At 41.2% G+C, this 26,406-nt stretch overlaps 1 protein-coding gene across 2 annotated transcripts in view; it reads left to right on the top strand.

Moving 5' to 3' along the window:
• Prex2 (phosphatidylinositol-3,4,5-trisphosphate dependent Rac exchange factor 2) overlaps nucleotides 1-26,406 on the top strand; it is a 275,997-nt gene that overhangs the window by 12,855 nt on the left and 236,736 nt on the right. The gene's annotated exons all lie outside the window — the stretch shown is intronic.

The raw sequence follows: 26,406 nt of genomic DNA, 5'->3' as shown, positions 1-26,406 counted from the left end.
AATCACATGACCATTAAAGGTAGAGACTTAAATACCCTGTAGGTGAGGGACAGCGATGTGCCCTCCACTCGCTGGGTTTGAGTTCAATTACAAGCTTTGGGTGGAGACTTGAGGAGCTAGCAGCCTGAGAGAATGAGCCCTGGTGGAAGTAGATTTTTGGTGGTCTTTCTGAGAGGGTGGGGTTTGAAGAGGGAAGAGTGGGGCAGACCTGGAGATTCCTGCAGAATAGTTCCAATGTACAGTAAAGATGGGGGAAACAGAATACTGAATTTCGGTATTGTTTGCATGATTGAAGTCATCTTGTTTGCCAGGATTCCCTTTCAATCCTGACCCTCAGGGGATGGAAAGTGGAGGGCACATTCTTCCTTTAAGGATGTGACCCAGAAATTACACATGTCAACTTGACTGTCATCTTTGTAGCCAGATCTCTTTGTAACATGACCAAGCCAGCTATGAGGAAAACAGAAAAATCAGACAGCCATGTGCCCTGATAGAGTCTGGGAGACTCTGCACAAGAGAAAGAGAGAGAGAGAGAGGGGGGGGGGAACATTTGGCTCTTAATGGCAATTTAGTCTCTTACCCTCAGAAAATGATTAATTTTAATCTTGGATTCCTATACTCTAACAATTTACTGTGAAAATATAATTATTTCTCTCCTCTCTTCTACCCACATAGACATTCACCTACTGTTTATTTCATTTCTTATGTAAGGGTACCTCCTTTTTGTTTACATCAGTTTGCTTTATGTGCTGGCTAATTGTGTTGTCAGCTTGATACACAAGGGAAGAGGGAACTGGGATGAGGAATTGGCCTGTGGGCATGTCTGTATGGTGGCATTTTCATGATTTCTAATTAATAGAGGAAGACCTAGCGCTCCCCCCCCCCAGCAGTATATCCCCAGGCATTTTGGCCTAGGCTGTAATAAAAAACAAGCTGAGCCAATCAGAGGGAGCGAAGCACTTAGTGACAGCTCTCCCTGGTTTCTGCTTCAAGCTCCTGCCTTGGGTTCCTTCAGGGATGGACTGGAACACATAAGCCATATACATTCTTTTACTCCCTAAGTTCATTTGGCCATCGTGTTTATCACAGCAACACAAACCAAACTAGAGGCCTTCATGAGAAGACCTTGGAGGGTTTGGAGATTTTATGTAATCTTTAAAATGCTCTAGTTTATCTCCAGAAAATATGTCCTAGAATAGTCATGATCAGGTATTATGTGTTTGTTGTGTTATCCCTGTGAAGGCCTCTGTTGCAACTCACAACATGCATAAATACTAATAAATATTAGATGGAGGTCCATGTGGGTGAGATGGAAAGAAATACTGAAATTTTCACAGTAAATTTTTAGAGCATAGGAATTCAAGAATTAAAAGCCAAGAACTTTTAGGGGCAAAAGAGAATTCCAAATAGATCCTCTCTGTGACTGTTCCTGAAGGCTTTGCCCATGATCTCTATGTTTTTATGGTTTGTGGGAAAGGTATGATTAATCAGCATGAGGAAAACCAAGACAGATGTCAGAATGGAGACAGAACTTGTTGACTTGGGAAGTTCAGAGATGATAGAAATGAGTAAGGAACAGAGGTTCATCTCAGGCAAACCCTCAGTAGCAAGTGAGTGGAAGCAGCTGCTGGTTGGCTTGAGACTATGGGCCAGCCACCCAGTCATGACCCAGAAGTCAGCATGTGCCGCACTCAGGGAAATAAGAAGGCACAGTGAACCTTTTAAAAATAGATGACCTTGATTCTCCTGTTGAGTATCTCTTAATATACATCATTAAGGTTAGCAGTTTCTGTTTAATTCTTCTTGGGTCGATATTCGATCTCTGTGTACTTAGTGTTTCCTAATGGTGTTTAGTCTTTGGTTTTGGTTTAAATATAGCTCATGTGTTTAGCCTACATATAATTAAGTCATAAAGTAAAATTAGTATGCATACTATTGTGAACCCAAAAGTGTGCCCACTGTTTTACATTTGGTGGATATTATATTCACTGCTTTAGCAGAAACTAAAAAAGTAATTTAAACACAGATAAGTCCATTGTTAAAGCACCATTCTGCCTGAACGTTCTCTCTTCTAGGCAGGCCTTCATCTGTTGACATGCTGGACGAGGGAGGAGTAACTGGCATTGTAGCCATAGAAGGAAGCTTGATAAGCTAAGGTCAGCTAAGGACATTTCTTTAGTTTCTAGTCAAAAGTAGCAAAAGTGTATGATCAGAGTGTCCTAAATGTGGCATAGAATGGGTGAACATAGCTTCTAATTATAACAGGAAAAGTTTACATCCTCTACATGTAAACAAGATCTGTTCTGTATGATGAAATGAAAATATTTGAAAAATTATGTGTATCATGTATGTGTGTGTCTCAGCATGCTCATGCCATGGGACACACGTGTAGGTCAGAGGACAGCTTTTGGGGGTAAGTTCTCTCCTTCCACCCTGCTGGTCTAGGGGCCAAGCTTTGGGCTTGGTGGCAAGGACCATCTATCTCATCAGCCCAGTGTGCTGAACATCGTTGAAGGTAGTAAATGGCACTATTTACATTTTGATTTCTGTGAAGAAAAACTGTAACCAAGGCAACTTATAAAAGAAATTTTTTTTTGTTTGTTTTTGTTTTTGTTTTTGTTTCTCGAGACAGGGTTTCTCTGTGTAGCTTTGGAGCCTATCCTGGCACTCGCTCTGGAGACCAGGCTGGCCTTGAACTCACAGAGATCCGCCTGCCTCTGCCTCCCGAGTACTGGGATTAAAGGCGTGCACCACCAATGCCTGGCAAAGGAAAATATTTAATTGGGTGATTGCTTATAGTTTCCAGAGGGTGAGTTCATGATGCATCATGACAGGTGGGCAGACAGGACACCTTTAAATATATGAGCCTATGGGACCATTCTCATTAAAATCCCCACATAGATAACCCTTTGAGACTTAGGAGTCTTTTAAACTAGAAGTAGAGCCTTGCCAGTCAAGAACTCTATCCCTTAGCCATGGGATTTAAGGCTTTTAAATTTTAGGTTGTACATGAGGTTGAAGCAGGTATAAGGAACATGGTCATTGGGACAGGAAACATTTCAGAATTTAGTACTTTAATATTTAAACTCAATTTAGAACATACATTTATGCAGTTGGGTATTTGGATGAGATTAAGGTTTCTTGGCATTTGGACTGCCTGCTTATTGGATTTAAAAAAAACATGTATGTGTACTTCCTATTTTGTAATACATATCTTTCCTACAAATATTTCCTTTCCAGACTGTGAGAATTCAAGGGTCTAAGGCCTTTATGATAATCTGTATTTTTCTTTAGACTCTAGCATGTAAGTGAAGTTTATAGTAATTTTAAAATAAATAATATGGAACTTTCAAATTCTGTTTAAAAAGGCACAACATGTAACAAGAGTAATTTTAGTTGTTATTATTGCTGTTATTGTTCTTGTCAAACCAATTCTATTGGTTTATGGGAGGAAAAAAATTATAGTTAAGGCAATTGAAATAATGTCTCTAATATGTTCACAGTATGATTTATTTTTCTAAGAATTGTTTTCAAAATCATAGGTCCTATTTTCTTTTTCTTTCTTTTTCTCTTTCTTCCTTTTCTTCTTCCTTTCTTAAAAACAGATTAATCAACATAACTCCAGGTAGCCTTAAGCTCAGTACTTTGGGAGCAGGAGAGATGTTGCCACAGTTAAGTGCATGACTACTCTTTCAGAGAACTGGGATTTAATTTCCATCACCAACATGGAGGTTCACATCCGTCTGTAACTCCAGTTCTAGACCGTGTCCAGTCTTTGTCAGGGGCAAGGATATGGTGCACAGATAAAATACCCATGCACATAAAATAATGAAACAATAAATCGTAAAACACAAACCCTTTAATAATTCATTATTTTCATGTCGCAGCCTCCCAAGTGCTGGGCTTAAAAGTTTGGCATGTACCACCCAGCTGATTCCTGATTCTTAATGTTCTAGAACATATTTATTGAGCATCAATATTACATATCAATATTACAATTATTGCTTTAGACTTGAGCATAAGATTGACAAGAATTAAAAATTTTCTCTTTACCCATTATTTTGTATACTAGCTGAAAACATAAATTATAATGGAGCACCAGTCTATTTCAGCAGACGCAAGATAAGTAAGTAAAACAAATGGTATGTTTAGATAGTCTAAGTGCATGCAAGAGTAAATGGAAGCAGAGAAAAGAAATAGAGATGTGTGTGAGTGCATGTGTGTATATATATATATGTGTGTACAGGTATGAGTGTGTGTATGTGTGTGTGAGTGTGTGTATGTTTGTGTTGATATTTTATATAAGAAGACACACACTGACTCTTTTCTGTCAATCTCTATACATCTCTGAGAGTAACATTTCTTTTGCTTGTTACCTGTAACAGGCAGTAACCTTGAGGAATGCTACTTGAGCCTCTCAACTCTTTAGTATATGAGGCAGAGGCAGAGGCAGATACATGCTATACAGTTGATAGAACAGTCTAGGAAAAGCTTGCTGCCTCTGAGCTAAGGATGCATGAGGCTAATTCCTTAACTGCTGTTTTTTGGCAGTACATTGACTTCAACAGGCAAATACATAGTTTTTGGAGTTGCCAACTATAAATGTTTCTTTACTTTGCTATATGCTTATACCATCAAGGAGCAATTTTTTTTTTTTTTTTAAACACAGGGTCTCATTATGTAGCCTTGGCTGGCTTAAAACTCACTATGTAGACCAGGCTGGCCTTGAACTCATAGAAATCTGCCTGCCTCTGACTCTCTGCCTCCTGAGTGGTGGGGCATGTGTTCCACCACTCCTGGCAAGCACCCTATTTTATGGATGGTTTCGATTATCAGTTTTCCTACCCTAGCAATTCAATGTCTAGTGGGACCTGAAGCCACTGTTCAAATTCCCAGTGCATGGTTACATCTGCAGCACATGCTTGGTTGGCTGATGGGCTTCTGAGGGGAAGGGCAGTCTTTAGCAAATTGGGGATTGCAGCCTGGGATGAGGGTGGAGGCTAATCTTGAACAAACAGCAGAACCAGAAGGCACTTTTATGACCATTACCTGCGATTGCTCCTGACAGTGAGTCCAAAACCAGTATGTGAAATGCTTTCACTCCTGTTTCCTAGTTGGGCATTTTCCCTGATCGGGAAGAGAAAGGGAGTGTTTGCAAGCCCTGTCCCATAATGTAGTCGGCTGAAGGCCCTATAGAAGCCACTCCCTTGGGATGATAGGCAGCTGTATGGCAGCCATTAGGGTCCTATAAAGTGTCACTAGAAGCAGCTTCTGAGGGCTGTGCAGAGGGAAAGGTCACTTAAGTAGTGTGGAAAACATTCCCTTTCTCCTCATCATCCTGGGGCTTGATTCCTGCTTAACTGTTCAGAGTTTGGAAGCCTGGATGTTGGAGCTGAAGTACTTATGGTGTTAGCTCTGTAAATGTCTTTTGTGGAGCTCTGTGCTGTTGGCACAAAGGGATGGAAATAGACTTATTTAGATTGTCATTACCAACTTGAGAATAGGAATTGGTGATTATACCGATAACAAGTTTTAAATGTATCACCAAAGGGAAGGGACTTTGCTGTCTGAGTTTTTTGATAAGGATTTGTGCTTTCCTCTCCAGTTTTTTTTTCCTCTGAGGAGACCTTTCTAATGGCTCATACATCATACAAGTTAAAAGGAAGTGCAAACACAATTAGCCTAGAAAATCGCAGTCCTTTCCAGCCCCTTCTCTTTTGTGCTATTTATGACTAGTCTGCCTGATTGTTTCAAAGTAAAGAAAAACTTGGGTTTCTTATCTATACTTTATCAGGGAAACCGATTTGACTGTGGTGTGAACCTGACAATGTGGAGACTACAACTCATCCTGACTGCCAACAATCAGTGTGTCAAACTCAACACAAATGGCAAGCTAGTATATGCTGGTGGACTTTCAAGGCAATGTTTGCCTACTGAAACACTGGCTTTTCGGGAAATCATATATACAGCATCCCTTTAGTTCTTTAAGAAAATGTCTAAGTCCACCGGTAGCCCTGACATGGAGGCTTCATGATTTTTCTGCTTTGTTCCTCTCTCTTCCTCATTGCATATCAGGGCAATTTGGACTGTGGGTGCTGTTGGGTCACTCTTGCCAGAGGCTGGGCTCCTGAATGCTAATGATTCATTAACAGTCAGGAAAGAGTGCACAGTGGGTGTGGTCAGGGTTCCCACTGGGAAGATAGGCTGTGCTGAGGGTTTGGTTTAGGTTTTAGATTCTAAGACAATATCTGTTCCTGGCTGGGAGTCATGAAAGGAACAGGAGTTGGTGGTGGTTAACCCAACTGAGGCCTGTAGTCTAGGAATGCCCAGACAAAGCAGCAGATTTATAAGATTTCTGCCATCTTTTAGAGTTAGGACAAGTACTTCCTGTTGCCCAGCCCTTGGAGGCCTGTTCTGACTTGCTTAGCACTCCCTTGCCCTCCCCTCCCCCCTTTTTCCTTTTCAGAGAATGGGCAGACGTAGCTTGGAGTTTGACTTTAGGCTTGTGATAAGTCAAGGGACAGACTGTCTCCTGAAGATAAGGCTCAGCATTAATAACTGCAACCCACGTGGAGATGCGTTTTGACTGCTTCTATTAAACTTACTTTCATGGGAGAGTAAAGTAATTATTTGAACTGTCTGTTTCTAGTTACTCTTCCTAGACCATTTTTACCCAGGAAGGCTTATTAATGTTTTATGATTATTGAGCAATTTAGAGGAATATTTACCACCCACAGGGACCCCCCTTAATAAATCAAATCTGGTCCCATTTGGAGATGAAGCCATTAAGTAAGGCTTGGGAAGCTAACAGCTTATTTGAAGGCTGCCGATTTTTGGTCAGCAGGTCTGTTTGACTCCCACTGTGTATGTCTGGGTAGGTCCTTCCTCCAGCTCATGTGTGTATCCAGGTGTGCACAAGGGAAGTAGGTTCCAAACAAAAGGAACACAGAGAGAATCTCTTGCCTGTCCCTTGAGCCAAATTCTAGTCTTACTCTATGATTAAAATCTTCCGTCAGTTGATTTGTTCAAATCCCAGCACCTTGAATATTTTCTTCTTTGATTGGCTATATTGTTCCTAGGATTTATCTAGTAATTCTGAAAATATGGGGAAAAAGAACAAGAGGGAAACCAGTTATCTTCATTTTAGAAGATTAAAGTTCAAAGTGGTCTGCCTTACTAATTAACCTGATGTGTAGATTTGAGTGGCAATTGTTGCCCTGGAGGTTAATGCTTGCTTCCCAAAGCCCTACATTTCATGGACAGCATTCTAAGACCCATATGTGCTTTAGTCATCAAATTCCACCCCACATCCCAAATCAGAAATGAATAGAAAACCCCAAGCCTCCAAACCTCAAATGAAAGCTTTTCCAATTCATAGAAAGAAATACTGTGATGACCATCAGCCTTTCAACAACGTGGGGTTCATTATCCTAGCAAAAATAACAATACCCCTAATCTAGTTTCATGGCTCTGATGGAACCAATTTACACACAAAGGCTAATATTTTGCTCTGCATTTCTCAGCCCCACCAACCTCCTACAGAGATGGGGCTGGGCTACTAGTTTGAGAAAATGTACCCAACATTCTTGGAGCTTGAGCTCTCTCAGTTTTACCACCAATTCATTTTGTAACAGGGCTGGCAGAAATGCAGATTTTCTAAAGAGATAGGAGTCTGTCTCTCAATGTGACTATCTGACTATTCAAACAGTGGTTGCCAAAGAAATGGGAGTTTCCCCAGGCATCTCATGCTGGGAGAAGGAAAAGGCGCCAGCCAGAGGGGAACTTGTCTCTAGGAAAGCCATTTCCCAGGGTTCCAACAACTCCTTGGGTCGCTGTAAGCCCAGACAGTGATGCGTCAGTGGTGGGTGGAACCCCACCTTGACTGGCCCTGCTTAGCATTGCATATTTTCGCCCCTCTATTTGAATTTAAACTCAGTTCAGAACCCCAAAGTCAAAACTTTGGGAGTTCTCTCGATCTCTTTGTTCCCTTTCCCAATTTGGCCGCAATGAATGCATCTCCTTTTTCCTGTTTTTCACTTTAATTTCCATCTTTTAGTTGACTTATTGAAGACTGCTGGCCAAACCTAACTTAGGGAACAGGTTGTGACCCCCAAAGTTTGATAACAATGTCTTCTTAGGCCAAAGGTAAATTTTGACTTAAAAATAAGCCATGAGAAATAAATCAGGAAAAAATCACTCCCCGGGATTGTTGGAATCCTGGTGCAATTACATGCATCTACCAGGGAGTTCAGGAAAGGGAAGCTGGATGTCACCTGTGGGCACAGACAGGCTGACACTCTTTGAAACTATCTTGCAATTATTCTTATCCTCACTTCATCCATTGTAAACTTTGCTAACAAAGTAAAACCTATGATTTTTGAGTAGATTATACTTTTGGTATTAAAACAAAAGCAACCAAACCAAAACAACCCTCCCTCAAACAAACAAACACCAAAATCCCCCACAACTCTCACCATATTCTAGAGCCAAATTTGAGTGTATCTGGCCTGGGAATACAGATTTAGGGTACCCTCAGATTCCATGTTCCAACGTGAAAGTAGTTTCATATTTTTGCAGAACAAAGAAAGTTAAAGTCAAATTTTTACTTACTTGATTTTATTGACATTTAAGGTGCATTTTAAAGTTCATTGGTGGGTCCATCAGAGGTGAGTTTAAATCAAAATGGGGAAGCTCGCCTACAGGTTGGTAGAAGCTAGTGGTCTGCTAAGATAATAGATTTCTATCTTTTTAAATTTTTTTGAGATTATAATTTAAGCATTTCTCCAATCCTTCCCCTCCCTCCAAACCTTCCCATATACTCCTTCCCACTCTCCTTAAAATTCATGGCCTCTTTTTGCACTAATTACTAGTCCATGCATAGATGTGTATAATTTACTAGTTACAGCTTTTTAGTTCTGACATAGAAGTGGGCAAGGAATAGCTGTCCAGGGGGCCTCAAGCTAGCCAGAGATGAGCTGCTTAGGCTCTAGACCAGCAACATTCCAACCCCTCTACATAACTGCAGTTCTCATCTATCAATCCATCTTTTCAGATCCAGCTTCTTTCCAGGTCTCATCTGAAGGGTATGCTTTTGTAGTACGTTGATTACAATGTCTGGTTGAAGACTGGTATAGCAGAACAATGAGGAGTTCTGCTCATTGGGTCAGGGCTACCTAAGGTATCCTGGGACTAGAATGTGGATGACAAGGGATGCTGTATGAAGTAGGGTTTTTGACCAAAGGAGTTGGAGAGCTGAGCCTTTTGATGGTGAGGCTCTCAGGAACATAGTCTAGTATGGATCTGTTGGCCCCAGCTGTGTCAGGAGAAAAGTAGCCCATGTAGCTTAGTACAAGTCAGCCAGACTCACCTATCGAGGGACAGAAAGAGGCATGGGCCTTTAGGTGTCTTTTCCATGAGAATTGAGGGGACAGAGGTGATAGATATTTAAAATATTTTCCTTGACACATTTGTTCATATTTATGGAACATCTTGTGATATTTTCATACATATACATCTGTAGTGGCCAAATGAAGATAATTGTCCTATCACCTCACAAATTTATTGTTATAATACTCGGGATCTTTTTCTCTAGCTGTTTGAAATATGCAACATATTTTTGTTGACTGTGTACACTCTATTGTACAGTAGGACAGTAGAACATATTCCTCCTATGAAACTTACTTTTTATTCATTAAAATCTTAATGAATAAAATATTATATTCATATATATATACATATATATATATATATATATATATATATATATATAGATTCAATTGTTTCAAAATATCCCCAGATGATTTTAATTTGTAGGTAGTGTTGTGAACTATAGAGGAGGAATGGCACAGAATTCATATCTATGTCAATAAAAAATGAGGCAAATTGGGATCCCCATGGCCTCAAAAGCTGTTTAGATGGTTCTGTTTGCATGCCTGCTTCCTTGAAAAGTCACAGAGTTCTTTGATGGCAAAAGGTAAGATGGAGTTGAGAATTGGGATATGTTTATGGAATACTTTAAAAATAACCACTAGCTAGAAAGAGAGATGCTGCTGTCCAGCCAGAATAACCAGAGATGGAGCAAAGTAGCTCCTGTCAGGGCAGAAAGCCTTTCCCTGCTGTGGAATGTGCTGACCGGCTTCGTCATTCTCTCCTTCCCTAAGTCCAATTCCATAGATATGTACATCTATGAAAAAGAGGGTCTTTTCTCCTTTAATGTCGTGTGTGTGTGTGTGTGTGTGTGTGTGTGTGTGTGTGTGTGTGTGTGTGTGTGTGTGTGTGTGTCTTGCCTTTACATGCGCATGTAGAAGCCAGAGGTTGACTGTGTTTTTCTGTTGCTTTCTACCTTGTGTTTGAAGACAGGGTCTCTCACTGAACTTAGAGCTCTCATTTAACCATTTTGGCTTGAGTGGCCACTGATCCTGTGGGATCTGCCCTTCTCTGCCCCTGGTGGTGGAAAAACAGATCTGTATTGCCTTGCCTTGCTTTTTATATGAGGTCTGGCCTTCCAAAGTGGGGTCCCATATTTGAGCAGCAAACACTTTACTCACTGAGCTGTCTCCCCAGCCGTGGATGTCCTTAAGAAAAAGAATGGGAGCCAGGGACAGTAAAATATGTCTTCTAGCTCTGCGAGTGCTTCCTAGGGAAGGGGAGAAAATATGTCTGCAGCTTCTTGTAGTGTAGGGACTAACGTTCCAATATTTCAAGAAATAAATGGGGACTCAAAGACAGCATGCATCTGTTCTTGCTCTAAAGCCTGCCTCAGTGTAGATGAGAAGTGATGGAGACAGATATGAAGGGCGTGCAACAAACTAATGTCTTCTCATTAGTAGTGATTGCAGAGAAACTCCAGGTGGGTGGCGCACTGAGCGTCCAAGGCAAGAGAAAAAGAAAGCAGAATAACCTTTGCTCTCCTCACATTCTCTTCCAGGTTCCCACTTGCTTTCAGCCTGTTACTCCTCCCAAAAAAAAAAAAATGCACTTGTCAAAGTCAGCAGGGACACTGACTGAGGTTATTAAACTAAGAAGTGTGTTACCTAATCCTGGCTGATTTAGCCCTAAAGAATGTCTGACTGTATGGCCTCAATCACCTCCTCCAGGACAAGCCTTCTGCAGCTCTCTTCCTGCAGGTTCTCTACCTTTAGTTTCCACTCTGGTTGATTCTCTCATGCTGTGTAGTATTGGGGAGCATTGGAATTCGTTCTTCTACATACACTGACTTGGCAGCCATCTTGAGATTCCCTCTGTTCTATTAGCCTCTCCCCTGGAAGCTTAATGGGTAGGTTAGACTTACCAAGGTCAACACTAACTCAGGACCTTCTTTCCCCATACTACTTTGTTCCTGCCAAGCCACTTCTGAAATCTTACTTCAGCTGGCCAGTAAACACTTGATCTTTTTCTCATTTCTGGTATCTAACACTAACAAGACCATCGAGCTCTGCCATTAAAAACTACCCAGACTTTAACCCCTTTAACCATTTCTATCCACTGTTACTCATCCAGTTATGTAGGAAAAATACTTTAAGGGTTTCAGGCTGGCACATAACTCACTTTGTAGCTTAGACTAGCCTCTGATTCACAGCCACCTGGTTTTGTCTCCTTTCTTAGGTTCTTGTTGCTACAGCTTTGGTAGTTGCTTGAATACTTTCTTTTTAGACCATTTCGGGTTCACAGTACAGTTGTCCCTCGGAGTCCATAGGGAATTGGCTCCAGGATCTCTCACAGATACCAAATCCAGATGTCCAAGTCTCCTAAGATAGCAGCACGTTTGCACATAGCTTGAGCACATCTTCCAATATACTTTCAGTCAAATCCAGATTACTTTAATGCTCAATACGGTAAAAATGCTATGTAAACCGCCCTTATACTGTATCATTTAGGGAATGAGGAAAATAGTTTGTGTGTGTTCAATCCAGATGTATCTTTCTTTTGAGTGTTTTAAATTTGCCATTGGTTGAATCAGCATGCAGAACCCTTGAATGGGAGGGCTGACTAGACTCAGTTCTGCACAGTAAAAGCCAGGATCCTTCTGGTGAACTGTGAGGCCAGGAGCTCTGCACCTCTGCTCTCCACCTTGCTGACTTCATTTCCTTCTCCTCCTCTTGATGGTAATCTCCTCTTTGCTGATGCCTCAGGACCTTTGCACAGTTGTTTCCCTCGCTTGGACTGCTCTCCTAGATCTCTTTTTGTTCAAATCGAGAGACTACTTTATGCCTTGCTAAAGATTTCACCTCACAGTGAGGCCTTCTCAGATCACTTCATTCCAATTACAGCCACCCTCCTTTCCATCCTGAATGTCACCATACACTTGCTGATATACTGCTGAGCTTAATCATTTTATTTGTTTGTATCTGTCTGTTTCCCTGTTAGTCAATGAGCTCAGTTGGGAAGGGATTCATGTTTGGTTGCTCTTTGCAGAAACCTAACAGGTATGCAATAAACATCATGCAGCTTGCATGATGTTTTAGTTAGGGTTTCTACTGATGTGGGGAGACAACATGACCACAGCAACTTTTATAAATGAAAGATTTAACTGGGCAGCTTATAGTTCAAAGGTTTATTCCATTATCATCGTAGTGGGAAATGGTGGTGTTGTGCAGGCAGACATAGTACTAGAGCAATAGCTGAGAGTTCTATACAGAGGGCAACAGGAAGTAAACTGAGATACTGGGCTGTATCTTGAGCATAGAAGACCTCAAAGCCCATCCCCACAGTGAGACACTTCCTCCAACAAGGCCACACCTACTTCAAAAAGGCAACACCTCCTAATAGTGCCACCCCCTATGAGCTTATGGGGGCCAATTGCAGTCAAACTATCACAATGACTTGGTATGAGTGTATTCAATATCTTATAACAGTAAGGGTAATATAAAAGGCAAAAAGAATCCCTCCTTGCTTGAAAAAAGTCTGGAATACTCATATTGGAAATGAATTGGAGGTATAATAAAAGATCATAAACTTGTATCAAATTCATGAATATGAGGTATATGATATTTATAATTGAATGATCAGACATACATTGATAAAAAGTCATGTAAAATTTCTATGTAAATAAACATTGGAGAAGAAGCTAAAGAGAAATGACCTTAGTTAGAAGGTCACATTTTGAAGGAGAATTTGAACCCAGTGGTCACACAGGAGTATACTTTCCAGTACTAATGAGCACTTCAGGTAGTGGAAAAGATATTGCTAAGTTCTGGGTACAGTTTAATCAGTCACAATTGATTTCATGCAGCAGGGCAGCAGTTAGTGACAAGCACCCTTACTCTGGGAAAGGAAGTAAGCTACTTTGGGAAATAAGGATACAGTAGAAATTAATGTCTGAAATTATCCCGAGGCTTCCCACGAGGAACAGATGTGTTTTCCTAAGTTCTTTGTTCTGATGGATATGGAGATTATTTTTTTGAAGTCAATTTGTAATCATGTACATGCATAACAAAGGAGATTTCAAATGCAAGGCACTGATTGTGCCAAACTCCTTGCTAGATTCCATGTCCTTAATAGTTCCATGTGGTTTGGGGCTCACCTCTCATATCCAGAGGTTTAATTCAAGCTCCCTGCTGGGAGAGGTTCACAAGCTTTTATTTGGATGTGAGTGTCATGGGCCTTGACTTGCATTTCGTGTAATTCTTATCATAAAGAAACTGTTGCCACCCTTCCCCCCCCATCACATACTTTTATACATGAACGAGGTACAAAAAATATAGTTGTGATTTCATTCACATTATGCCAGGAGGTGTGTCATGTTGAGACATAAAGCCATAAATGAGCCTCTGCTTCTCCCCCTAGCCTTATGACTGCTTACCCACATGGCTTGTGTATGGCTTCCCCCCCCCCGTCCCCCATCTCCCTATCTGGCTTCCTGACCTTCCTCTTTTGAAAGAAGGATCCTGGGGCTCCTGCAACCATCTTTCAGTGTTTCTTAACTTTGTTCCACCTTCATTGCTTTTTTGCTTTCCTGGGGTTCAGCTTGAGCTTTAGTGTTAAGATGTTGACTGTCTCTCTGTTGGAATTCCCTTAGATCCATTGATGGGACTGTGCTGTTTCCTCCCAGCTCTGAGATTTCCCTTTTCACAAAACTTTAATTTCTTCCTCTGTGTTAATCAATGCAGGGATTCTGCAGGTATCTGTGCACAACTGAAATTCATCTATATCATCCCAGCAAAGACATTGAATCCCACCCCTCCTCCATGTAAGTTGATGCATTGCAAGTTTACTTTTTTTTCTGACTCTAGGTAGGAGTATGGAAAACTAAACTAAACCCACTCTTTTTGCCTCACTCAATCTCTTGCTCCTTAACGTTCCCACTTTTTTCTTTGGTTAAACTAATTTTACTTTATGTTTATGAGTGTTCTGCTTAGATACATGTACACACATGACACACACACATATGTTCATGTTGAGACCTGTGTGTGTGTGTGTGTGTGTGTGTGTGTGTGTGTGTGTGTGTGTGTGTGTGTGTGTTATGTATACCTGTAGAGGCTAGAAAAGGGATCTGGGTTCCCTGGAGCTGTAGTCAGGGATGCTCATGAGCTTACCTGTGGGTGCTGGGAAGTGAACCTGGATCTTTTTGAAGAGCGGTAAGCACTCTTAACTTCTGAGCCTTCTCTCTAGTCCCCTTTCTACCTTTCTACAACTCTCTTAAGTCTATGCAGACTGGGAAACTTGCTGTGATTATTGTCTTTTTATTTTCCTTCCCACTCTCAGCAAGACATTGGTCCTATTGATTCTGTTTCTCAACATTTCTAAATATCTCCTCTTTCTCCATTCTGCCAGTCTTTATCCTGTGAAGTCGTCTGGCAGAGGAGCGATACCCATCTCAGACACACACCAGGATTTATCTTTTTGTCATTGCCTTTTACTCAAGGCTTTGTTTTCCTTGGTTTTCATCCCCTGCCACCGGCTGTGTGGTCTCTGAAAATACTCAGAAATTATACAAAGCAGACAATAACTTTTACAGTGACTACTGTTCTGGGTGGGTGATGAAATCTTCGCTGTTCAGCTCCTTGCTCTTTAGTACATTAAGCTCTGTGTCCAGCACATCTATGTTGTGTATGCTGCTGCCAGTCACTCATCAGATGTCTGTCCCAGTATTGCAATGCATGTGTTCAAGTAAACTTGATCTAACAATACACCAAAGCACGAGCATAGTTATGGAAGGGAGGTAGAAAGCAAAGAAGGACAGTTGAACTGAGTACTGTGTAGCAACACGACAGGGTATAGAGGAGGAAACACAGCATAGAAGCATCTGTGTGTCCACTGGAGACTGGTTCCAGGACTTCACAGAAGCTCAAGTCCTCCGTACAAAATGGAGTAGACTGTGTGGAACCTGGATATCATCCTGCATGCTTTCAGTCTTCTCTACATACTCAAATACCCAATGTAATGTAAATACCATGTAATACGGTATCATCTGGGGGATGGGGGGGGAGATGACAAGAAAACAGTTTGTCCACATTCAATAAAGATTTGATTTCATTTCTTTTAAAATTTCCACTTGTAATTGGTTGGATTTAGACTGGTAGGGTTTTGTACAGTATAGAGTTTTGCTATGGCCTTCACCTTCTCAAAATTCCCGGTTTCAATGTGGAACTTTCTGAGAAGCCTCTCAGCTGTGTCTTTTTCCACATCTGTGCACTGCATGGACCCTGGGAGAATCCTGTGTGGAGGGTTAGTTGGGTTCTCCTGTAATCCTGTGAAATACCTTGCTGCTGTTTCTGTTTGAGCTGTTCATGTGCCAGATAACCTTTCCTTCCTCATGGCTATACATAGTTCACTCACCTTTCATGATCCTACTCCAGTAATGCCTTTCCCAATATCCCTTACCAGATTCCCCCATGCCACGCTCGCCCCCTGCCGCTTCCTGTATGTTTTATTGTTAGCAACACACATTTTAAATTTTTAATGGGACTGATTTCATTTTCCTACTTGAATGGGGTTTGTAATGATAAACTGTGGGACACATCACAACTTATAAAGCATTATCGTCTCTGTGTCTAATAAAGCCAGCCAGATATTCTAGAGTTGAAACAGTTGTATTGTTATTAGAATACACAGTCATGGAATTAGATGTGAAAACAGAAGCTGGAGGTTATCTTTATTAAAGCAGTGTTATTTCAATATTTGAACTGTCAAGGAGCTCTCACTTGTTGCAAAACTTAGTTCACACCTTTTGTTGATGTTTTCCATAAGACATGACATTCTTCTTGTTGATGATAATGTGAAGGGTTTTATCGACAGCATGTAGCATTTAGAGTAGTAGATGCTTTAAGTAATTAAGCAATAGTGTTTCAGCACATGCATCAGTACATTTAGGATGTGCTGAAAGTTGGTGACAAAAGTGAATTACTACCAGAAGTTAGTCTGCTGTGCTGTGCAAACATTTTCTGTATATAGTTTGAAATTACAGTTGTCTGGTATCTGAAACGTCCTCGGGGGGTGGGGGGGGCTTTGATGACATGATGTGGTCTTGACTGATAAAATACAGTATTCGAAGTATCTTGATTAAGGTTGCAGACAAAAGAAAAGCAAGGAAGTTAGGAAGGGAGGGGGCCAGGAGGAAGGGAGGGAGGGAGGGAGGAGGGAGGGAGGGAGGGAGGGAGGGAGGGAGGGAGAGAGGGAGGGAGAAAGAAGTAAATGCAGAATCTCCCTTTTCTTTCTTCTTACCTGCAGTGCTTGGGGTCCACCTCAGGGCCCGGGCTTCTTCCATATACACTTCTGCTTAGCCATATGCCCAGCTCTAGGGGTTTGTTTATCTCCCTTATTGTTGTTGTATTTCATTTACTTTTGTTGGTGATGGTGTATGGTGTGTGTGTGGTGTTTTATTTTGAACTGGGTTTTGATGCTAAAGATCAACTTAGGGCCTCAAGTGTGTTGTGTTAGTGATCCATCACTGAACTGTATACCTTTGTGGCATTCTGAAAATCATTTTCCTGAGACCAGTTCTAAATGTGACAGTTTGTCAACATTTTTGCTCTGAAAATCAATTTCAGAAGGTATTATACTTAGTTAATGGCATAGGACTAGCATTTTGCTAAAATGTTACCCAGAACTATCCTAGCTTGCTAAATTTTAGAGTTAATTTTCCCATAGAAGGTCTAACAATAGAATGAATAAAAGAGAGCTGACATCGTAATTGTTTCTTTTTAGATCCCACCAGTGTGGTTTGGCCAAATGTGAGTATGAGAAAATTTCCCACTATTTATCATGCAAATTCTGAGAATCTTTGGAACAGACTGTACAGAAGTAATACCGAGAAGAAGTTACTTAACTTTTTCTGCTGCGAGTGGTCATGCGGGTGGCTCTTCTGACCTAGACACGATGCAGAATTTCATTTCCAAATTTATATTTTAAGTTCATTGACTGCTTTCATTTCTGTAGCTTTTCCTATCAGAATAGAAACAATTTGGTATTTAGTTATGAAAACCAAGCAGGAACATGGGGAAATTTATCCCTGTCTTTCATGTGTGCTGCACCCCATCTACTTCTGAAAAGGAACTAGCCCCTGTGCTGTCTGCTTCTCAGACCTCTTTTTCAGCCCTGCCTGTGTGTCTCTCTGAAGAACTCATAGGTAGCTCTGGCTTCGTGTTCATGTCTCCACCCTTCCTGATTTGCAAGGGTGTGAGTTTTTCTAAGGAACAGACAACATTTTCTTTATCCACACCTTTCTGCAGACATTGTCAAGGTTCAAAAAGCTCAGCCTTTTCTCACCGAAACTCCCCTATGTTCTAGAGACATCTGCACAAGAGACCTAGTTGCTCTGGTTGATGGTCCCGTATATGGCCTGTGTATTCATTTCCGTTCCCATGTTTTGTTCACTGTGATTTTTCTACAAGGACCTGTGGGTAGGAACTATGTGGACTTTCACATCTTTATTGCCTATAATGAATCACTACTGCAGTGTGGCTGGGGACTCGAGTAGGCTTGTTTTAAAGAGGAAACAAGTAGTGGTTACTCTTCCATCTCCAACCTTTCAAAGTGCATAGCGATCTCTTTATAAGCTAAGGAGCAAATGAGAGTCATAGAGTCAAGCAGTTATGTGGGGTGTTACTATGAGTCATTACTGTGGAGGGAAAGGATATCTATATTATATTTTAGTATGCAATTATATCTTTATAATGATACCACCTTCATTTTGTATATTTGATATCTATTAGGAATTAAGCAACAGGTACTTGGTCAAGCAGCTTTCTCACATATTTGTAACTTTCTTTGTGGCCCTGGGGATTTTCTACAAGCCTGGGGCCTTGACAAGTCAGACAAGTACTCTTCTATTAATCAACATGATGTTAGCCCATCCTTTTAGCTTAAGCTTTTGATTACATTATCATATACTGCTTCTCCTGATCTCCAGAGTTGTCTTCCTAGTGGACCAGCTGCCCTTTTGTGAGTACTCTTTCTTTGATGCTAAGCTAGCGTCATAACTTGCAGTAGACCAAAGAAGTCTAAGAGTCAGCACAAGAGTTCTTGTGGCTCTACCTGGGTCTTGGGAAGATTGCTTTTGGAAGCCTCCATTTTGAAGTCAGCCACCTCTAAGTAGTGTGACCCGAGATCACCAGGCTGTGAGGGGTGGGAGCCTGAGGTTTGGGTATGTGTGTGGAGCTGTTGGAAGTAGGTGGAGACTGGATATGTGGAAGGACCAGACATGGAAGCCATGCAGATGTAAAGCCAGCTTAGGTGTGGATTTTCCAGTCACCCAATTGACATCATACTTAGGAGAGATAAATTGTGTAACCCGGCACTCAAATTCCCAAGGTACCACACCAGGAGCAAAATAAATGGTAGGAATAATTTGTTGTACTATGTTTTGTACACTTGTGCACTCCCACCATTCATGTTTTGAATTCTTGGTATTAGGAATAGGATTGGCACCCTTAAAAGGGACCCTAGAAAGCTCTCATGTACTTTCTACTATGTGAGGCTACAAGCAGAAATCAGTAGCCTATCGCTTGCTGGAGGGCCCTCAGTAGAGGCAGACCATTCTGGCACCTGATTCTGGACTTCTAGCTTCCAGAACTATGAAAATTAAGCTGCCCAGTGTGAGGCAGTCTGTTACAGAAGACAACAAAGACAGCAGTGGGTGACTGACATTACATACAGAAACCACCAGTGAATTTCATATATTGCACAGATACAGAGCCCAGGGCAAAGATAAGAGTGTGGCTAGTATCCCACAAGCCATGCACTTGTCCTCGGATGATGATGGTTTTCTCCCAGGTTAACAGTCACATGGCTTTAACTCGGCACAACAGAGACTTTCCAATGGGCTTTGAGTTATCTGTAGACTTTCCTGTTCTGCAGTCCTCTCTTTCCCAACCTCAGGGCTTTGTACATGCTAAGTGAACATTTTGCAAGTGAGCTGTACTTCCAAACATTAAACAAACACTTGTTGTCACTTATCCTTTAACATTTACTCACAATGTTGAATGTACGTAAACAAAACACCCTCACTGCTACACATCGTCACCTTTATGAATGCTGGTGGCTATTTGACTAAGTTGTTGACTGCTTTTTGTTTTGTTACTAACTAACATTGTTAGTGTTTTGGAAAACACTGGCACACCTTCCTCTGAGCACTTTGAGCAGTCCTACAGGGGCTCTGCACTTCTTACATTTTATTCTTGTAAGTAGTCTATAAACTGACCCACAGTCTAATCTCTAGTTTGTATATGTTCTCTTTCTCATCAACTGCCCAATTAGCAAATTTCATAGTGTAAAGTGTCTATTTAAGAAGTAGATTTTGATTGATCCTTTAGAAGTCCTAAGGCAGGGCTCCTTCCAAAGTTCTGAATTAATTGTGGGATTTAGGCTTCAGTATTTAAGCCTAGAAAAAAAAAGGGGGGGGGAACGTCCTTTTAATTAAGCATTCTTTCTAAATTAATAACAGCTTATTCGAAGCATTTCATCTCCTCAGAGCTATTGTTTTTTTTAAACTTTTGTTTTGCAAATAGCGTGAGAAAGAAAATCATTTTGTTTCCTCTAATGGTAAAAGAAAGGGCCCTAATAACCCATTGAAGTTTCTATGTAGATGAACGTAGCAGAGCATGCTAAGCTTCAGTGAATCGCTTGTTAGGCTACAACTAATAAAGCACACGGTGGGTGTAGGAGAACAGTCTGGGGCACATACTCTACTTGGATGAGGCACGTGTTTACAGTTACCTCATATAGTTTACTAAAAGGAAAATTAATGGCAACTAACATTACATCTGTGTCTTCATATCTAATCAACTTGAGGAATCCCTTTGTTAGCTTCTTTTGTGTAATACTTGGACTATCTCTTCTAAAATTGGTATGATAACATAACTGTTCTAAATAATAAATAAGCCAGGTTTGATTGTGTTCAGTCCCTGCATACATACTTACATGCCAGTGCCATATGGAAAAGCTTGACTCCACATTGTCCACTTTTTCCTTCTTTTCATTTTTGGTAATGTGTAGTTCTGGTACCCAAGAAATGAATGACAAGGAGATTTAAATCAATAGCAGATGTCCTCAAAGCCTGTGGCTTGTGTTTGTGATCATTAACTGTGAAGAATCAGGATATATAAAAAGATTAAAGGGTCTTTCCAAAAACCAAGCTTAAAATATATCTATTTACAAACAAACAAATGCCATGAATGTTCTGTCTGGCCTGCTCGCCTTCGGTTGTTAGTATGCTTTTAAAATAGCACTATGAGATGCCATGCATTTTCCCATTCACTTATTTATCCAGTATGGTTATTGAGCCTTTTCCATGGGGTGAACACCGCTAGGGACAGTGCTTTTTCATGGAAGGAACTGCAGTCTACTAGAAATAGCACAGATGTGGCAGGTACTCACTATGTTTTCTTCTAGATAGATGCAGTTCTTCTAGACTCAGGGCAGCTCATTCTGCCTCCAAGAATCCAGTATGTTTTGGTTGTGATTTAAAATAAGTGTAGCAATTTAAGGAGCAGTGAGACAAATAAAGCACATCTGGGAGTGACTGCAGCTGGAAACGGAGGCTGACTTGTCAGAGAGAGAGTTCACAGTGACTGTTTCATCTGGATCACTATGAGTGTCACTAGATGTCTGGCACAGAGGCACTTTGCTGAGAAAGGCTTTACTTGGTCAGAACAGAGATGAGTTCCTTTTGGTTTGAGTTCAGTGGATTTCAGGATAAAGAAAAGAGACAATAATGTTGGTGACCATTCTCACTGCAAGAATTAAAAATTCAGTGTTCTCCTAGGGTCAGTGATCTCTTTTCATTTGGAGTGCTATGAAAATATAGAAACTTTAACTCTTAATGGAATTGGCAAGAGTTGAAGGAAAGTAGACTTTGGGGTAGCAATAAAGAATTAGGTTAGATATTCTAAGAAAGAGAGGGATAGGAACAAAACAAAACAACTAAACAACCAACCATAAAACAAACAGTAAGAACAAAACCAAAGTTCCCAAGCCAAACAAAAACCAAAGCCCAGCATGTTTTCAGAGCAGTAAGATTAGTGGTTGAGGACACTTGTTGCTCTTGCAGAGGACCTGAGTTCCGTTTTTAGAACCCATGTGGTGATTCCCAGCCGTTGCTAACTCCATTTCCTGGGGATCTCATGCCCTCTTTTGACCTCCACAGACATTGGGCATATGTGTGGTGCACATACATATATGAAGGCAAAACAGTCACATAAAATAAATAATTCTGAAGTCAGACTGGTGAGTGACCCAAGAGAGCTATGCTCTGGGTGCAATGCGAGCAGAAACTGGGAGGACACTTCTGTACAGTTCCACGGGATCATTGGACCTGGCTTTCTTCACTTGTTTGTCTCTATTCATGATCTGGGTGCAATCATAAAGGACAGACAGATATACAAACTGCTAAAATGCTAAGTCATAGTGTTAAAAACAAATGTAGTTTTGATGTTGAAGAATGGACAGCTTGAGAATCAAGTAAGCCAAGTGTGGGGAGCATACCTCATGTCTAGCACTCAGGAAGCGGAGCCAAGAAGATGGCCACAGTCATTTCTGCCAAGGATGGCGGGGGAGGAGGAGGGAGACTGAGAGAGGGGGGAGGGATGGAGGGATGAAGGGAGGGAGTAATGAAGGAAGGAAGATGAGAAGAAAGAAAGACAGAGAAATTTAAAGATGCAAGTCCAGAATCTCTAGGTCACAGTCCCTATGAAAAAGACGTGGAATGATACACGTGTCTAATCTAAGGAAACAGGGTTGTAAGTTGATCATAGATATCTCACTAGGAACCCTGTACAGAGGGAGGTGGCAGGGCTTCCCCACCCCCTGTCAAGGTACTTCATTTAGTTCTGGATGTCAGCTCCTAACAGCCAGTGGTAGGTATCTGGGACACTAAAAAGTCTGGCAACAATATTGTAGGCAAAACATAATTGAACAGAGACTTTTTATTTCTTAATTGAGTTACAGCAGCCAGACAAGTGGCCCGGACAAGAGTTGTCTGGAGGAGAAAACCACCACTAAATAAACTACAAGTCTACAGAGGGAGGTTTTCTTCTAAGATGAGAACAGAAGCATTCCTTACAGCTGCTTTTGCGATTAGTTCCCTGTGCTAAGAGTCACAGTGGAGTACAGAGGCCATCTTCACAGAGGTGCTGTTAGCCTTGCAAGTCTCACCCATAGTCACCTTCATGTCTCTGGTTGTCTGGAAGTGTCAAATACAGTCTTTCTCCGTAAGATTTGTGGGAAGCAGATGGTCTCGCCTGCATGCATGTAGGAGTGCTGAAGCCAGGTAGCCCTGGGCATGAGTAGGGCCATGTGCTAAGAGGTTTTATTGGGGGTTTTATGGGCGAGGAGTGACCTGGTTGCTAAACTCTGTGCTTCTATAATAACCACAGCTACTAGAGATTGATTGATTGCTTCGCTCCTGCCTGGTCCTCAGCTGTATACACTCCGTGTGCACAGCAACTACTTCAGTGATTCTAGTAAATGTGACTGATAAGAGGGGGAGGGGATGTCATTGTAATCCCTTTACCAATGAATGAGTAGAGGTTAAATAACTCAAGATAGCTATGGCATTTACTAGCTGAGTAACTTAGGGAAGGTTAAATAATGTCTCTATTTTTCTTTTCCCCCATTTTAAAAATCTTAATAATAGTAAGTGCTTACTACACAGGAAAGCTATGTTGATTTTTCAAACTATTTTTCTTATTGTGTGTGGGTAGGTACCTATGGGGGCCTATGGGGGCTCTAGGCATTGGATCTCCCTGGAGCTGGAATTAGGTGGTTGTGAGTATGAGTCCCCCACTCTTAGTACCAGAGACTAACTCTGGTCCTCAGAAAGACCAAGAAGTGCTCTTAACTACTGCAAATCTCACGAGCCACTGCTATGGCATTTAAGTGTGTTTGCCATGTAGTGGATGCTAAATTAAGCTTCATGCTGTATTTTAACCTTTAATAATGGACTCACAAATGATTTTGTTTCCACTACAATACCATGCTTTCCCCCAGGTAGTGATGGATAGAAGATAGTAAGGTCACTTACTAAAACAATATTGATAAATATTAGAATCTTTACTCTTTACAGAGAAATAGTTTAAAAGATGTGCACTGCCTTTGGGAATTTGGTAGAGACACCTTGGAGCTGACAAGTACATGGGTAGTCTTACAATTTTAAGTGGAATCTCCTCCCTCCTTCCTGCATACATCCTCTCTAAGCCAACTTAAAATGCCACCTAGTCAATGCATCTTTTAATCCTCATGTTCAGAATGGAATAGACTCAATTTCCTTTAAATCATAGACTGTCCTTAAGGATAACACCTTATTTTCGGCCTTCCATCATCTTCATTTGTATTACTTGGTATTTATTTACAAATCTTATCAAATGGACCTGAAACTCAATTTTGTCATGACACTGCCTTCCCTCAGTGCTCTTGGTAGAAGTTTTTAAGAATGACTGTGTTTAGGTAATCTGGAGCTGCAAACTATTTGCTTGGATCAAACCACATTATTAAACTTTAATTTTTATCCTTTCTCCTTAATCTCTTCAGAGAGTATTGAAAGATATCTGAAGGATATTTATTTTGCATAGGCCATGAAGTGGTCTTATAAACAGAGATGCTGATTGCTGCAGTTAAGTTTCTGTACTGTCTCAAAACCAAACAATCTCTGTGTTCAATGAAAATGGATTTTGAATCTTTACTTGATAGCTGCATCCTGACCTGATGATTAGCTGCATTCTGGTCCTTCAACAAAGACCTTTCATCAAAGGATTCAGTTATCAAATGCTCCCTGTAGCAGGCCCAGCTTCCTAGACCAGCAGGTGGGGGTTCTTGCCTGTGTTGCTCAGCTGTGTGCTGCCTCCTCAGTGGATGATATGCCAGGGCATTTTAACCTCTAGCATCTCTCCAGCTTCTGTGTCACTTAGTGCTCTGAGATTCTTAACTAGTTGTAGCCCATACTTGAAGTTCCCTCCTACTTATATTTTTCTCAGTCCTGGAGGTTCAACCCAGGGCTCATGGGTAGGTGAGCACTCTGTGTCTTAACTGTAGCCTGGCCGCTTCACTGCATTTTTAACTCAGGGAAGTTCCTCACCCTGCAGGTAGATGGCCACTTTCCCTCCCCTAGAATGGTCAGAGGATACATCTTGGACAGTGTAGCCTGCTCTGAGGGTACTCCACCACCTCTCTTCTTCTTAGTTTCTGACAGCATTTTCTTCCCTCTTCCATATGCCAGACCTATTGCCCTTGTAATCCAGACAGGTTGCTTATGTCTTTCATTTGCTTATGTTTTTCATTTGTTTACTCATTCTTGGTGAGCGCCTTCTGATTTGTGACAGGAGCTCTGGATCCTGTCCAGGTGACCAGGATCAATCCTGAAAGAGATTCCTACTGAGTACCTCCTTCAGTGTTCACATCTGTGAGACAGGGATATCAAGAAGATTGACTTGATACCACGGGAGAGCAGAGGCCAGTGCCTGGCACAGTCTAGGTGTCCATCCTTCACTCTGGGCAAGCTGCTCTGGGCAAGTGCACTCACTTTCCTCCTGTGTTCTCTGGTAACTTAAATTTTTGTTTTTCAGAAGCATTGGCTGTTTCAGAAGTTTTTCTCTATCACCTGTTTCATACTCAAATCATTCTATTTTGTGTCCTACTTCTGACATCAAGAAGAACTGCACTTGTAACACATTTTAGTGCCAGGGTTTCTGTTTGTGTCAGAATATAAATTCTATTGAATATAAATTCACATGCACAAAGGCTGTCATTTATTCTTCATTTTCTTTCTTGGAAATTAGATTAATGTCTGGTATATAATACTGAATAAATACTTGTTGAACAGTTGTTTTATTTTTAATTGAACTGTAAAGCTCTTTATGACTTAAAGTGAGGCTCTTTAGTGCTAGGATTCAAACCTAGAGCACTTAACTCTATTTCTAGACATTCATTGCTCATTGCTCTCTCTCTCTCTGTCTCTCTTTGTCTCTCTGTCTCTCTGTCTCTCTCTCTGTGTGTGTGTGTGTGTGTGTGTGTGTGTGTGTGTGTGAGGGAGAGAGAGAGAGAGAGAGAGAGAGAGAGAGAGAGAGAGAGAGAGAGAGAGAGAGAGAGAAAATGTGCCTGATTAAATAAATCCCAACTGGGAATCATCCATTTATTCAAGGACTTCTGGTAGTTTATAGGAAGTGAATTTCTCTGACTTCCTATGTAGAAGTACAAGCCAGGAGTTGTGGTGAGTCGGTGCCAAAGATCTGTTACTGTTAGCTTGGAAGCCTGTGTGTCCACTGTGCTTTCGCAAATAGGCGCTCAAACCGTGTATGATGGGAAGTCCAGCTGAGGACGCCTTTCAAGTGCACAGCCTGAGCACACTGAATGCTTTTCTGGGTCATGTTCATTTCATCAAAACAGCCAATTCCCAGCCTTCCCCAAAGAGGAAATGCTGAAGGTCCCTAGCTGCCATGTGGGGTGATGAGGAAACAGGGTGGAGAGAGAGAGGAGGGAGGTCCTCACTGCTTTGCCCTGCAGAGTGAAATGAGACAGAAACTCACTTAGTAACACAGGTCCCCACTCAGCCTTTTGGGTTGTGCAGAAATACAGAGGCATTTCCTTTTGTAGTGACCACATTGTTCCAGTGACTAGAGCCACACGACATAGAAGCAGACAAAACACACTAAGTTCCCCCCAGTTGCTAGGCAGAGCAGATGCCTTTGGGTGTTTGAAGCATGCTTCCCATGTTGATTTCCTAATCATGACCTGTTTTCAAAGCCAAATACAATAGCATTGTAAACACTCACCAGTGTTTGGGAAGCTTTCCTGTCAAGCTAATTAACAGTGCAATTTAGAGGGATGAAAATAAAATACTTTTGGTCAAGAAACATCCTTGGGAATTTTGACACCCCCCCCTTATTTAAGGATTATTTCTAATTTTGTGATGGTTATATATCTCAGACCACTGCACTGGCCAAGATTTAACCTTAACTCAGGGTATTTTTAGGTTAT

This window comes from Cricetulus griseus, chromosome 2, assembly GCF_003668045.3.
Source record: "Cricetulus griseus strain 17A/GY chromosome 2, alternate assembly CriGri-PICRH-1.0, whole genome shotgun sequence".
NCBI classification, from domain to species: domain Eukaryota; kingdom Metazoa; phylum Chordata; class Mammalia; order Rodentia; family Cricetidae; genus Cricetulus; species Cricetulus griseus.
The sequence above is the reverse complement of the archived record's forward strand: the minus strand, read 5'-3'. Positions and strand labels throughout refer to the sequence as shown.